At 36.9% G+C, this 12,157-nt stretch overlaps 1 pseudogene; it reads left to right on the forward strand.

The window, feature by feature from the left end:
- The first annotated feature begins 8,905 nt into the window (after positions 1-8,905).
- On the forward strand, positions 8,906-10,876 carry LOC129650933 (serine/threonine-protein kinase Nek4-like; annotated as a pseudogene).
- Positions 10,877-12,157: the final 1,281 nt, after the last annotated feature.

Genomic DNA, 12,157 nt, shown 5'->3' on the forward strand with positions numbered 1-12,157 from the left:
CTCCAAGGGATCTTCCTAACCCAGGAATCGAACAGGGGTCTCCTGCATTGCAAGCGGATTCTTTACCAACTGAGCTATGAGGAAAGCATCGAAATTTAAGTGACCATAATTGCCTATGGCTATTAAATGGCAACTCACTCAGTATTCTTGCCTGGAGAATCCCATGGACAGAGGAGCGTGGCAGGCTACAGTACATGACATCACAAGAGTCAGACATGACTTAGCGACTAGACCACCACCACCATTATTTCTAAGGTATTAGAAGAAATTAAAATCAAGAAGAAAAGTAAAAAGTAAAAGCTTTGGCATCAGTTTGTTGTAACTATATTATTTTGATTGAATATTCATTATGCACCATTTATTATAAACAGTAATACCCAGAGATTGAACCCAGGTCTTCTGCATTACAGGCAGATTCTTTACCATCTGAACCACTAGAGAAGCCCTTCTTTCATCCATTATGCACTATTTATTATAAACAATAATATGCAAGTAATAATTAATATGCTGTAGTATTGAAATGATAATTTATCTACTCACAGTTTACATGCAAACAAAACACTGTGACTAAGAGTGACAAGTGAAAATTAAGTAGTTTCATAGTATTCATGGGAGTGACCAGAAATCAAACATTCTTCAGGCATTACATTCAAAAGTGTAAATTTATTTCTTACTTTATTTTTCCATTTATTTAAAAACACTGAATGGGTTCTCATGAATGCTAAGCACTCTTCCAGGCACAAGTTTATATTAGGACTTTTCCCACAGAATATCAAAGAAAAAATGAGAGAAGAGGGGCAGGATAAATTTCCTGGCTCATGGATTCTTTTATAATTTCTGTATTTATTTTAAACAGAAGATATCATTAGTAGAGTACAAGGTAAAATCACTGGATCAAGAATCAGAATACTGTTTCACATCTTGACCCTATTATTTACTGGCCCTACAACCTTGGGCAAGTCACATAATCTCTCATGTTACTGGTCATTGAATGCTTTTGGATAATAGAGAAAATAATAACCACTCTTTCTATAACACCAAGTGGTTCTAAAGATCAAATGAAACAATGTATGCAAAAGTAGTTTGAAACTAAATTGCTGTACAGATTTAAAATATTTTTTATTGTTTCTAAATCATTTTAATAGATTAATAGATTATGCTTTAGGTTAGGCATTTTCCTCTTCCTATTATTATTATTTTTTTTCACAGCATCATCTTTTAGGATTTGAAATAGCTCAACTGGAATTCCATCACCTCCGTCAGCTTTGTTCATAGTGATGCTTCCTATGACCCACTTGACTTCACATTCCAGGATGTCTGGCCGCATGAGTGATCACACCATTATGATTATCTGGGTCTTGAAGATCTTTTTTGTATAGTTCTTCTGTGTATTCTTGCCACCTCTTCTTAATATCTTCTGCTTCTGTTAGGTCCATACCATTTCTGTCCTTTATTGAGCCCATCTTTGCATGAAATGTTTTTTGTATCTCTCATTTTCTTGAAGAGATCTCTAGTCTTTCTCATTCTTTTGTTTCTCTCTCTTTCTTTGCATTGATCTCTGAGGAAAACTTTCTTATCTCTCCTTGCTATTCTTTGGAACTCTGTATTCAAATGAGTATATCTTTCCTTTCCTCCTTTACCTTTAGCCTCTCTTCTTTTCTCAGCTATATGTAAAGCCTCCTCAGATCACCATTTTGCCTTTTTGCATTTCTTTTTCACAGGGATGGTCTTTATCACTGCCTCCAGTACAATGTCATAAACCTCTGTCCATAATTCTTTAAGGACTCTGTCTATCAGATCTAATCCCTTGAATCTATTTGTCACTTCCACTGTATAATCATAAGGGATTTGATTTAGGTCATACCTGAATGGTCTAGTGGTTTTCCCTACTTTCTTCAATTTAAGTCTGAATTTTGCAAAGAGGAGTTTTTATCTGTGCCACAGTCATCTCCTGGTCTTGTTTTTGCTGACTATATAGAGCTTCTCCATCTTTGACTACAAAGAATATAATCAATCTGATTTTGGTATTGACCATCTGGTGATGTCCATGTGTAGTCTTCTCTTGTGTTGGACGAAAAAGAAAGCTGAGCACCGAAGAATTGATGTGTTTGAACTGTGGTGTTAGAGAAGACTCTTAAGAGTCCCTTGGACTGCAAAGAGATCCCACCTGTCCATCCTGAAGGAAATCAGTCCTGAATATTCATTGAAAGGACTGATGCTGAAGCTGAAACTCCAATACTTCGGCTGCCTGATGTGAAGCACTGACTCACTTGGAAAGACCCTGATGCTGGGAATGATTGAAGGTTGGAGGAGAAGGTGACAACAGAGGATGAGACGGTTGGATGGCATCACTGACTCAATGGGCATGAGTTTTGAGTAAACTCCGGGAATTGATAATGGACAGGGAAGCCTGGTGTGCTGCAGTCCATGGGATTACAAAGAGTCAGACACGACTGAGCTACTGAACTGATTATTATCTTTTTTTAAAAAAAATACTTGCTCTATAGGACATAAGATAGCCATTACTCCTAACCTTTTTCTCTTTGCATTCTTCCTATTTCTCCCAGCACATTATTCTAATAAAGCTATCTTTTCCAACATGTAAAATGCATTCATAATCTTGAATAAAGGAAGACAGGCAGTATAATAAAAATGTATTAAAAATGTATATCTAAAGATCAGGATGAAGGATGAGTGATTTGTAGTACAACCTGCCATCAAAAGTACTGAACGCTGGGGAATGTATAAGACGTGTGTAAGAATCAATATTAAAACCATACTTAGCACAGTCTAAGAGGGCAATAGTGACATTCAACATAGCATTTTACATTTTGCTAATGGATTAGAAAGGCGACTGTCATTTTGAACTCCTTAGCAACAAAATCCACTTTATTCTGTAAGTTGTAAATAAAAGAATGTCATAGTATTAACATACTTCTCAAGTTAGACTGAAATTCATGGAATGTGACTGACAGAGTGTTTATCCCTGTGTTTCTTATATCTTTATTTGTTTTTATAAAATAAATCTGAGTTTAATTTAATTTTCATTATAAAATCAATAATGATGAGAATCATAGGATCTCTTTGAGTTTTATAATTGACCAAGAAGTAATAGACAGTTGTTGAATGCGACTTAAATTGGCATGATTGATTTCAAAGCCATCCAGCATTTGAACTTTTGCAAGTTAACATAAACAAGAGTGAGGTATGAAAGTGATAAAAATAAGAAAAGTGCCTGGTAAAAATGAGTACTTCCTTATTGACCCTAAAATCACATAATCTCTTCTTAAGGTTTAAAAAAAAAATTGTTTTGTCATTTATATCTGTTTAGTGGAAAGCAAGTCTTAAACAATATATCTGAAAGTGATCATCCTGGCTATATCTTGTAGAATGGTTATTAGTAGTTATTTCTAAAAATAGAAATATTTTGCTTATCCTTCGAAATATATGTTTCTGTTATTACAAGTATTATAGGTAACAAAACATACTAAGTATATATCATTCTGTTTTATTCTATATCTATTGATTTTCATCTATCTGGCAAAGACTTTCGATTACTAGTATTTTATTGATAAAATTAAAATTACTGTTAGTGCACTTAATAGATATTTATACATTTATATTGCATCTTAGAAAATCATGATACTATTTTCTGCCTATCTTTAATGGTCATGTCTCTCTCCCAAACCTGTAAAATGCCATGAAAATTGATAAATTTAATAAAACTACCTTGAGTTGGAATCTGACACTCAAAGTACATTTCTTGCTCATCCTGGCCACTGTTGTCATACTTGGAAGACAGTTACTATATGAAGAGAGGCAAAAGGCCCAACAGAAAATTTGTGCAACTGCCCTTTTGTTAACAGTTAAATGACAGATATAGCGGTAGCAGCCAAATTTAAACAATCTTACTAAATCTAACCCAGTCTTCTGGATGTGGGAGAAGAGACTGCTGAAAATATGAGATGAAATGAAGAGAAAGCATAGAATGGTTTGACTAAACACACACACTCGCAGATACAGAATGAATTATATACATATTGATGATGATTTTTTTCCTTTCTTGCCTTATTCTGCCTTGTTCCTTTTGGATTCCACTGATACCAAATCCTAACTCTCCTTTTCTTGGTCTGCACAAAGAAATATAAGTAGTTACAATACCGAGCATGCTGGATGTCCTTCAGCAGGCTAAGCCTTTTGTATGAACCTGATAATTGCCACATTTCTACCTCTCTCACTTCCTTTTCACTGGTGTTCTTATGAAACCTGAGAGCAATCCAGTGAGTTAGCAAGCAAATACATCAGTCCCATTTGTCCTGCATGTTGGAGCGACAGGATCATTTTCAGGACTGACTTAGCTATTCAGTTATAAAGGCAGAGAATCCCAGAAAGCCTGCTATGCAGCCTGAGGTCTGTGTTGACCTCAAACCAATTATTCAACATCCCAAAGCCTGAAGTGGAAACTGAAGACATGAATAAAAATCCTGTAAGATTACTAATAAGATTAGAGATAATGTTTGTAAAGTTCTTTCAGTTAGTGCTTGGCACACAGAGGGCAGCTGGTGAAAAATGGCTACTATTATTCAAAAGAAACACTGTAATTAGAGACCAAGTTTGATGATGATATTTAAAATATTTTAGGGCTAGGAATAGTAAAGACTTTGTTTCATGTTTGAGGGCCTCTAAAATAAGAAACACTTTTCAGAGAAGAATTAAAGGCTGTCCTTGACGGCCTGCCTTCTGAAATACTTGCTTCCTGCTATTGATTTCACAAGCATGGCACAAGCCCGTGGAAAGAAGAGGTAACAATGGTTTAAAAATAAAATGTTATATTGCTTTTGAGATTTTTGTTTGTTTGGGTGCTAGCTTACAAAATATGTCAAGGATTGTATGAAATTTGTAATATGTTTTCAAACTTCTCCAGGAGAGGTGGGATAATCACAGTATATGGTATATTTGTCCATCCCTAAATCAAAAGAGTGAAGAGCTACCCAATTATCAAACTAATAAAGGTAGTGTTCACTGTGCTAGGCATTGCTCTAAGATCTTCATATAAATTGTTTTATTTCATTTGGTGATTCCCTAATTTTTATTCTTCTCATATTTTTAATATTGGGTGATGAGGTTTGTAGAGATAATTATGGAAGGATATAATACAATTCATTCTACCTCTTTCGGTATTTTTCACCTTTGTCAATGGTCCCTCCAATATTACAACCCAGGATTCCTAAAGTTATTTTGGCGCCAACCCTCTCTTAATTCTTACTTTAGAAGCCTTTAATCCTGCAGATGTCCCTTTAGATATCTTAGTATAATGACCATTCTTTCAGTTTTTGTTTTTTGCAGTATCAGATCCTTCCACCTTCAGTCCTTTATTCAAGTGGTTGTTGCAGTTATCTCCATAGAGAAGTAAGTTCTTGTCACTTCTCTGATTTAAAGCTTCTGCTCACTGCCTAGCAAGGCTTCAGTGGCTCCTCACCACCAGCATTTTGCCACACCTTGATGCTCAGTGCCAGCCACTCCCCACACTACCTCCCACTTTACCCCAAGCTTTAATTCATCCATTATACACAAACACACTCTGTACCCTTGCTGTAATTATCCCCTAAACACAATACCAGGTCTCGTCATTTGTATTTGCTTGGACTACCCTCAAAACTACTTGTAGACTTTCCATGATTCAACCACAGTTTAAATTGGATTCCTTGTGACTCTAGGATGGATATCTTTCTGTACGAAGCTTATTGGGGCAGCTTTCAGCAACGCTGCATGTCAGAGATGGAGGAAGGAGTATTGTTAAGAGGAGAGGTTGAAATGTGGTACAGATGAAAAGAACCCTTAGCCAAACTAACTGAGTGAGCAGACCACAGAGCAGTATACAATAAAGGTTTTCCCTGAGGAAGAAGCATAATCTTGGGCAGAGCAGACCTCTTTGGCTGAAGATAATTCCTGGAGAAGGATAGATACAGAACTGTAGCAGCCCAGGATCAGGGGTGATGATGATCACAGACCCGAAGGAGTTTCTGAATGACCCAGTACAGCACCCACTGCACCCAGATAGGGGTTATTCCTCCAGCGCTTGTCATCTGTACTCAGTCATGGTTGAATCTCTTTTCAGGCTGTGAACCCTCGCTCGCATGGCTGCATTTATGTCTTTAGGAGCCATCCCAGTTTGCAGTACAGTGCCTGGTGCCTTGGAAGCTTTTAAAAGGACACCGACTTGCCACAGAATGAAATGCCATACACCTGGAGTCATAATACCTGATGCTGTATGCTTCCTTGTAAAACGTGTACAGATTGTCTATCTTAGAAGTTTTAATTAGCATTGCTATTTGGTTAAATTGGCTTTCAAGGAGATAAAGGGAGAAATTCTGAAAAGAGGTTTAGTTTGTAAAGAGATCTGTACAATGGAAAAAGCTATTTCAGAGGCACAGTAGATTACCAACATCAATTAGAAATCAGAAAGAGGAAGACCTTTAAAAAATACATATTTGAGAGAAAGGGCAACTGGAGACTCTTAATTTGAACATTGGGGAGAACTGGAGTGAGATATGTACCTAAGGGATAAATTACTGGAAAATATTTAGAATCAGCTGAGCTCAGGGCTGTAAATCAAACACCTCAGACACTATTGCAAAACCACTGCCATGATGGAAATAAATAAATTCTCAAGTAGCTACTTGACTGGTTATTTCAGTAAAATATATTGATATTTCAGTTGGTATAGGGACAGTTATGTCTCCCTAAGGAAAAAAATATATATACGTGGCCTGCCCTTCACAGACATGGCACGTTGAAACCTCACAATAAGTGTTTGTTCGCTACCTCTTCCCCATAAAGGTAAACGTTTTAAGTCTGCCTTACCTTTAGTTTCAAAGATGAGCTAAAGTACCTGGTGTTAGACATCCAGGGGTCTTCTGTTGCCTACATGGTGCCTCTCACAATAGGCTATATAGTCACAGACTTGACTCAGCCTGAACTTCAGGAAATGAAAACAGATCTCTCTCTCTCCTCTTTTTCCTATCTGAGTAGATTCCTTGTACATATATTTTTGCTTTGCCCTTTCTCCTATTCACACAGGTAATGTCGTCTTTTAAAAAAACTTAATACAAAAAGATCTTGCCTACAGTGCATGTGTATTTTGGAGGCAGAATTAGGATACACCTCTTTTCTCACATTAAGAATAAAATGAGTTATGATTTGAGTCAACAGTGTTTAGTATCAATATCCTGCAGAGTAGTACACTAGAAAATATGCTGGAGAATGATGAATAAAACATAGGAATATTGAGAAGGAAGACAAATCACTAGCAGTAATAGCAGAAGAATGAAGCAAGTGTATGGTTTAGGTGGAATTAAGATGCTATGACAGCAAGGAGGTGGGGATGATAGCTTTTGACCTAAGGGAAATCAGAAGATGCGGCTCTTTTCAGACCTTGTGAGTGTCCTTAATCATTAGTTAATTTGACCCCTGCATGTAAATCTGTGTTGTTGGCTCTGTATGTGTTTCCTAGCAATTGATACCCACTTTTCCAGTTAATTTTGTGTATCTTCCATCTGTGCCTTTTTGGATGCAGGGGAATGATTTTAGAATGAACACACACACACACAGACACGAAACTCAAGAATGCCAGTTTTATAAAGACCAAAAGTTGACTGAAAGGAAATCAAGCAATGGGGCACACATCACAGTATTGAATGTGGCTTAGAGTCCAGCAATTAGAAATGTGGCAGAAAATTGCTGGAAAAAAAAAAAAGAAAAAGTCAAGTTACAAGAATAATTTTGAGGAAATTTTGTCAGAAAGCAAATTTCTAAAACTAAGATTCAACTCAAGCATGATAGAACTAGTATGATATAGCAGCAATAGGGACAAAATCTAAGACAATGACTATTGGAGGCTGTTTCAAGTCATCTGCAAGGTAACAACCATGAGGAAAGTTTAGAACCGCTGCAGAAATTCCATTAGAGTTTGGAGTTTGCATCTAGAAATTGACTACAAAACGGGATGGAGAGAAGCTTAGATGAACTGAAGATAAAATAGTCTGAAACTGAGAAGTCAAAAAGCAACTGTTCTGCAGAGTTGCAGAAGGATACACATCATACTGAAGGAATGTGTGAAGAAAGTAAAGTGTTCATATATAGGTTTTTTCTGTAACTTTCTCATCCTGCTTACTACCCTCCAATGGCTAGGTAGCAGGAAAAGAAAGTAAAGCTTACTTTTCTTTGCTAATCTCAGTACAATCCAACCATTAATTTTTTTTTTTTTTTTTGCATTGCAAAATGTGTCTTCTTGAATGATGCAAAATCATTATTCTCTTATATTCTCTAAGATGTTATCTGGGTGCAGAACAGTAGAAGCATAGTGTATGGCAAGATCTTGTAACACTGGGAAAAGGGTCTTCTTCTGCTAATTTATATGTGCCCTGGTTGTTATGCTAATGTATTATTTATCTAAGCTGTTGTTTTGCCTGATTGAGTTGGCAATGGCTGCTGATTTCCGCCTCAGATGATTTCTTATTCTGTCTTATTTTCTACTGTTTTGGAACCCTCCCAGTTGAATTGACCTTTTGAATTTCTGCTGCTTCTCTCATCTTGCCCATAGTCTGATGGCAGAATCTACTTAGGTATCCCTTTACCCTCAGCCACAGGAGGCCATATTGCCTTTTGATCATCTGTAGCAGCAGCAGCAGCAGCAGCATGCTCTCTTCAGGTGGTGCAGTTGGTAAAGAATCTGCCTGCAATGCAGAAGATGCAAGAGACAGAGGTTCCATCCCACATGTTTCCATAAACCCACTCCAATATTCTTGCCTGGAGAATCCCATGGACAGAGGAGCCTGGTGGGCTATAGTCCACGGGGTCCCAAAGAGTTGGACATGATTGAGTGACAAACACTTTCACTTTCACTTTGGTGGAAGAGTGGTTTGTTCAGATTCTCATGGCCCTGCAGTATTTACATAAAAAATACTTCCTTCATCGAGCTCTGCAAGCTCAAAATGTCTTTCTAACAAGAGCAAAACATCATCAAAGAGGATGAATTAGGGATTTCCTGAGTGCTTGAGAACCATTGTGGCATGGCTGGAACACTTATTGGCATATACATGAGCCCTGAATTGTTCTCAAACAAACCCTAAAACTAGAAGTCTGATATTTGGGCTATGAGATGCTGTGTTTATGAAATGGCAATCCTGGAAACATGCTTTCAATGCAAAAGACATGAATTCTTTGGTTTATTGGATTATTGAAGGAGCTGCCACTGGTGCTGAAAGATTACAGCCCAGAGTTGATAGAATTGATAAGGACCATGCTGAGCGAAAAACCTGAAGAAAGACCTTCTGTGAGGAACATCCCTGAGACAGCCTTACATAAAGTACTAAATATCCTTGTTTTTGGAGGCCATAAAGGCAAAACCCTCCCAAAATAACATTAAAGATGGTGACTCTAAATTCAAGCCTATAGCTACAGTGCTTTCTGGAAAGATTGAATTAAGTCATGAAGTAGTTCACTCTCAATCACACTCTTCTGAGAGCTCCAAGACATACGTAATGGGTGAAGACAAATGTTTGTCCCAAGAGAAACCCATGGTCATTGGCCCCTTGAGACACCCACAAGTCTGAAAGACCATGACTACAAACCAGACAAAAACAGTACTGCAGAATCACTAGCTGTGATTTTAGGGTAAATATTAACATCTTACTTGAAGAAAGGTGAAACTCAATGGATGATAGCTAGTTCAAGAGAATCAACCAAGACACTCAGATGCCCCTAATGAGATAGAAGGTAAATGTAATATTTCTCAAGTGAAGGAGAGTCTGAATAATAACACTAAATCCAGTGTTCAACCTGAATTCCCACATGGTCCTCTGAGTATGTCACTGGAGTAATGAATGAGCCAGTGAAGCTTCTGCAGCCCCTAAACAAAGACCAAGATTTACCAAAGGACTAGAATCAAGTTGCTGGTGAATGTGTTATAGGAAAACAGAATAGAATCCACCCAGGTTTACAGCCATACAGCTCTGGTTCTAAACCTTCCCTGTCTTGACAGTAGCTGCAGAAGGAAAGAGAACCTATTGAGCCCAATGGAGAAAAGAGACAGTTCCAAGAGACCCTCCTCATCTTTCTCCTTCTCTTCCCACTGTTGGAAAATTGGATGTCATATCAACACAAAAAGATGCTGAAACCCAAAGTAGAGTGGTCACTGGATCTGTGAGTAGTTCCAGGAGCAGTGAGACAACATCATCAAAGGACCAACCGTTATCCTCAAGAGAGGGAAGGCAACTAAAGCAGTTGCAAGACGAGATCTTGCCCTCAGGCCCTTCAGTGAGGAAAGCTCCTCAGAGAGACAATGTGTGAGTTTCCTTTCCTGAGCAACGCTGCAGTCAGAAGACAAGCATGGAGCAGGACCGGGGTGACCTTCCTCTTGTGGTTCCTCTGCCCTGTTGGTCTCAGATGAGTGGTCATACAAAGGAAATGAGAGACTGGTACAAATGATGACTCAGACCTTAAATCTGGGCTCTAAAGAGAGCTGTGAAGATCTCCCAATACCAGATTCAGTGTCAGAATTTAAACTTCATAAAAAATTTTGAGATATGGTGATATTTCATGGGAAAGTTGCAGAAGAGCAGAGGAACTCCATTTTAAAGAATTATTTTCAGCCATCATGCCAGGTTCTGAAAAAATCAGAAGAATAATTGAAGCCTAGAGAGCTGATGTAATTCAGGGCCTGTGGATTCAGCTTTTAGAGCATGTGTATGATATTTTTGAAGAGGATGATGAATTGAAAAGAGAGGTACATTTGCATGAGCACATGGGTGAAAATATGTCTTACACTGTGAAAGCTCACCAGTTAATAATTTTTTAAGACAATGTGAATTTTTGAGAATTTATCTAGTCTGCCAGAATCAAACTATTTTCAAAGGTTTTTGGCTTAAACAAAAACAAACAAACCTATAACAGTGATTGGAGGCCATTCAACATTCTTATATCTTATGGGTATTTCTTTACTGGGAAAATACAAAGGACAAAACAGAGTAATAATGAAGCAAGCTTATAAAAGAAAATAACATTTTATTTAGAATATCAGTTTACTATCTTTTCCTGTGCTATACAGTAGGACCTTATTGTTAATCTATTAGTAGTTTGTTTCTGCTAATTCCAAACTCCTAATTTATTCTCCCTTGCTCTGCACTTTACGCTTTGGTAACCATAAGTTTGTTTTTTATGTCTGTGGGTCTGTTTTATATATAATTTCATTTGTCCTTTTTTTTAAAGATTATACATATAAGTGATGTCATATATTTGTCTTTGTCTGACTTACTTCGCTTAGTATAATAATCTCTAGCTTCTTCTATGTTGCTGCAAATGACATATTTCATTATTTTTTATAGCTCAGTAGTATTCCACTGTATAAATACACCACAACTTGTTATCCATTCACCTGCTGATGGATGCTTAGATTGCTTCTCTATCTTTGCTACTATAAAGAGCTCTGCAGTCAACACTGGGGTGCATGTATGTTTTCGAATTATGATTTTCTCCAGATTTATGTTTGTATACCTTGATTGAAACAAGATTGATAGAGAAAATAAAAATAAGGAAGTTACTTCTAGTTTTAGTATCTTATAGTGCAAATAGAACAAACATTAGAATGACTAGAAAAGCAAGGTATAATGTTAACCACTGTTTTCCAGTCATAAATCCAAATGGTTGATTGAAAAGCTTTCTTTTACATCCTCTTCACTGAAAACTTTTCACTCAAAACTGACCATATGCATTTCTGTTCTAAAGATTTTATATATATATATATATATATATATATATTCTATATATATTCAGGGAGCAGAAGTTTCCCAAGTGTGAATATTAGAGATGTGATGTCCTTGAGCTTCTTAGGCACAGATTTATTAGTAAGAGGATCTATTCACCTTGTGCAGTGTGGCACAGAGAAGCAGAGTTTTATTACATATGATATTAGTTTTAGGTTTATAGAAAAGTTGCAAACATAGTACAAAGAGTTCTATGTACCCCACATTCAATGCCCCCTACTATTACTATCTTCTTTAACTATAGTACTTTTATTAAAACTAAAAAAGCAAAATGTACAAAAAATGATATACATCTGACTGTAACAGAAGACTAAATCAGAGTAGTACCAGGGTCA

Source organism: Bubalus kerabau, chromosome 4 (genome assembly GCF_029407905.1).
Source record: "Bubalus kerabau isolate K-KA32 ecotype Philippines breed swamp buffalo chromosome 4, PCC_UOA_SB_1v2, whole genome shotgun sequence".
Lineage (NCBI taxonomy): Eukaryota > Metazoa > Chordata > Mammalia > Artiodactyla > Bovidae > Bubalus > Bubalus kerabau.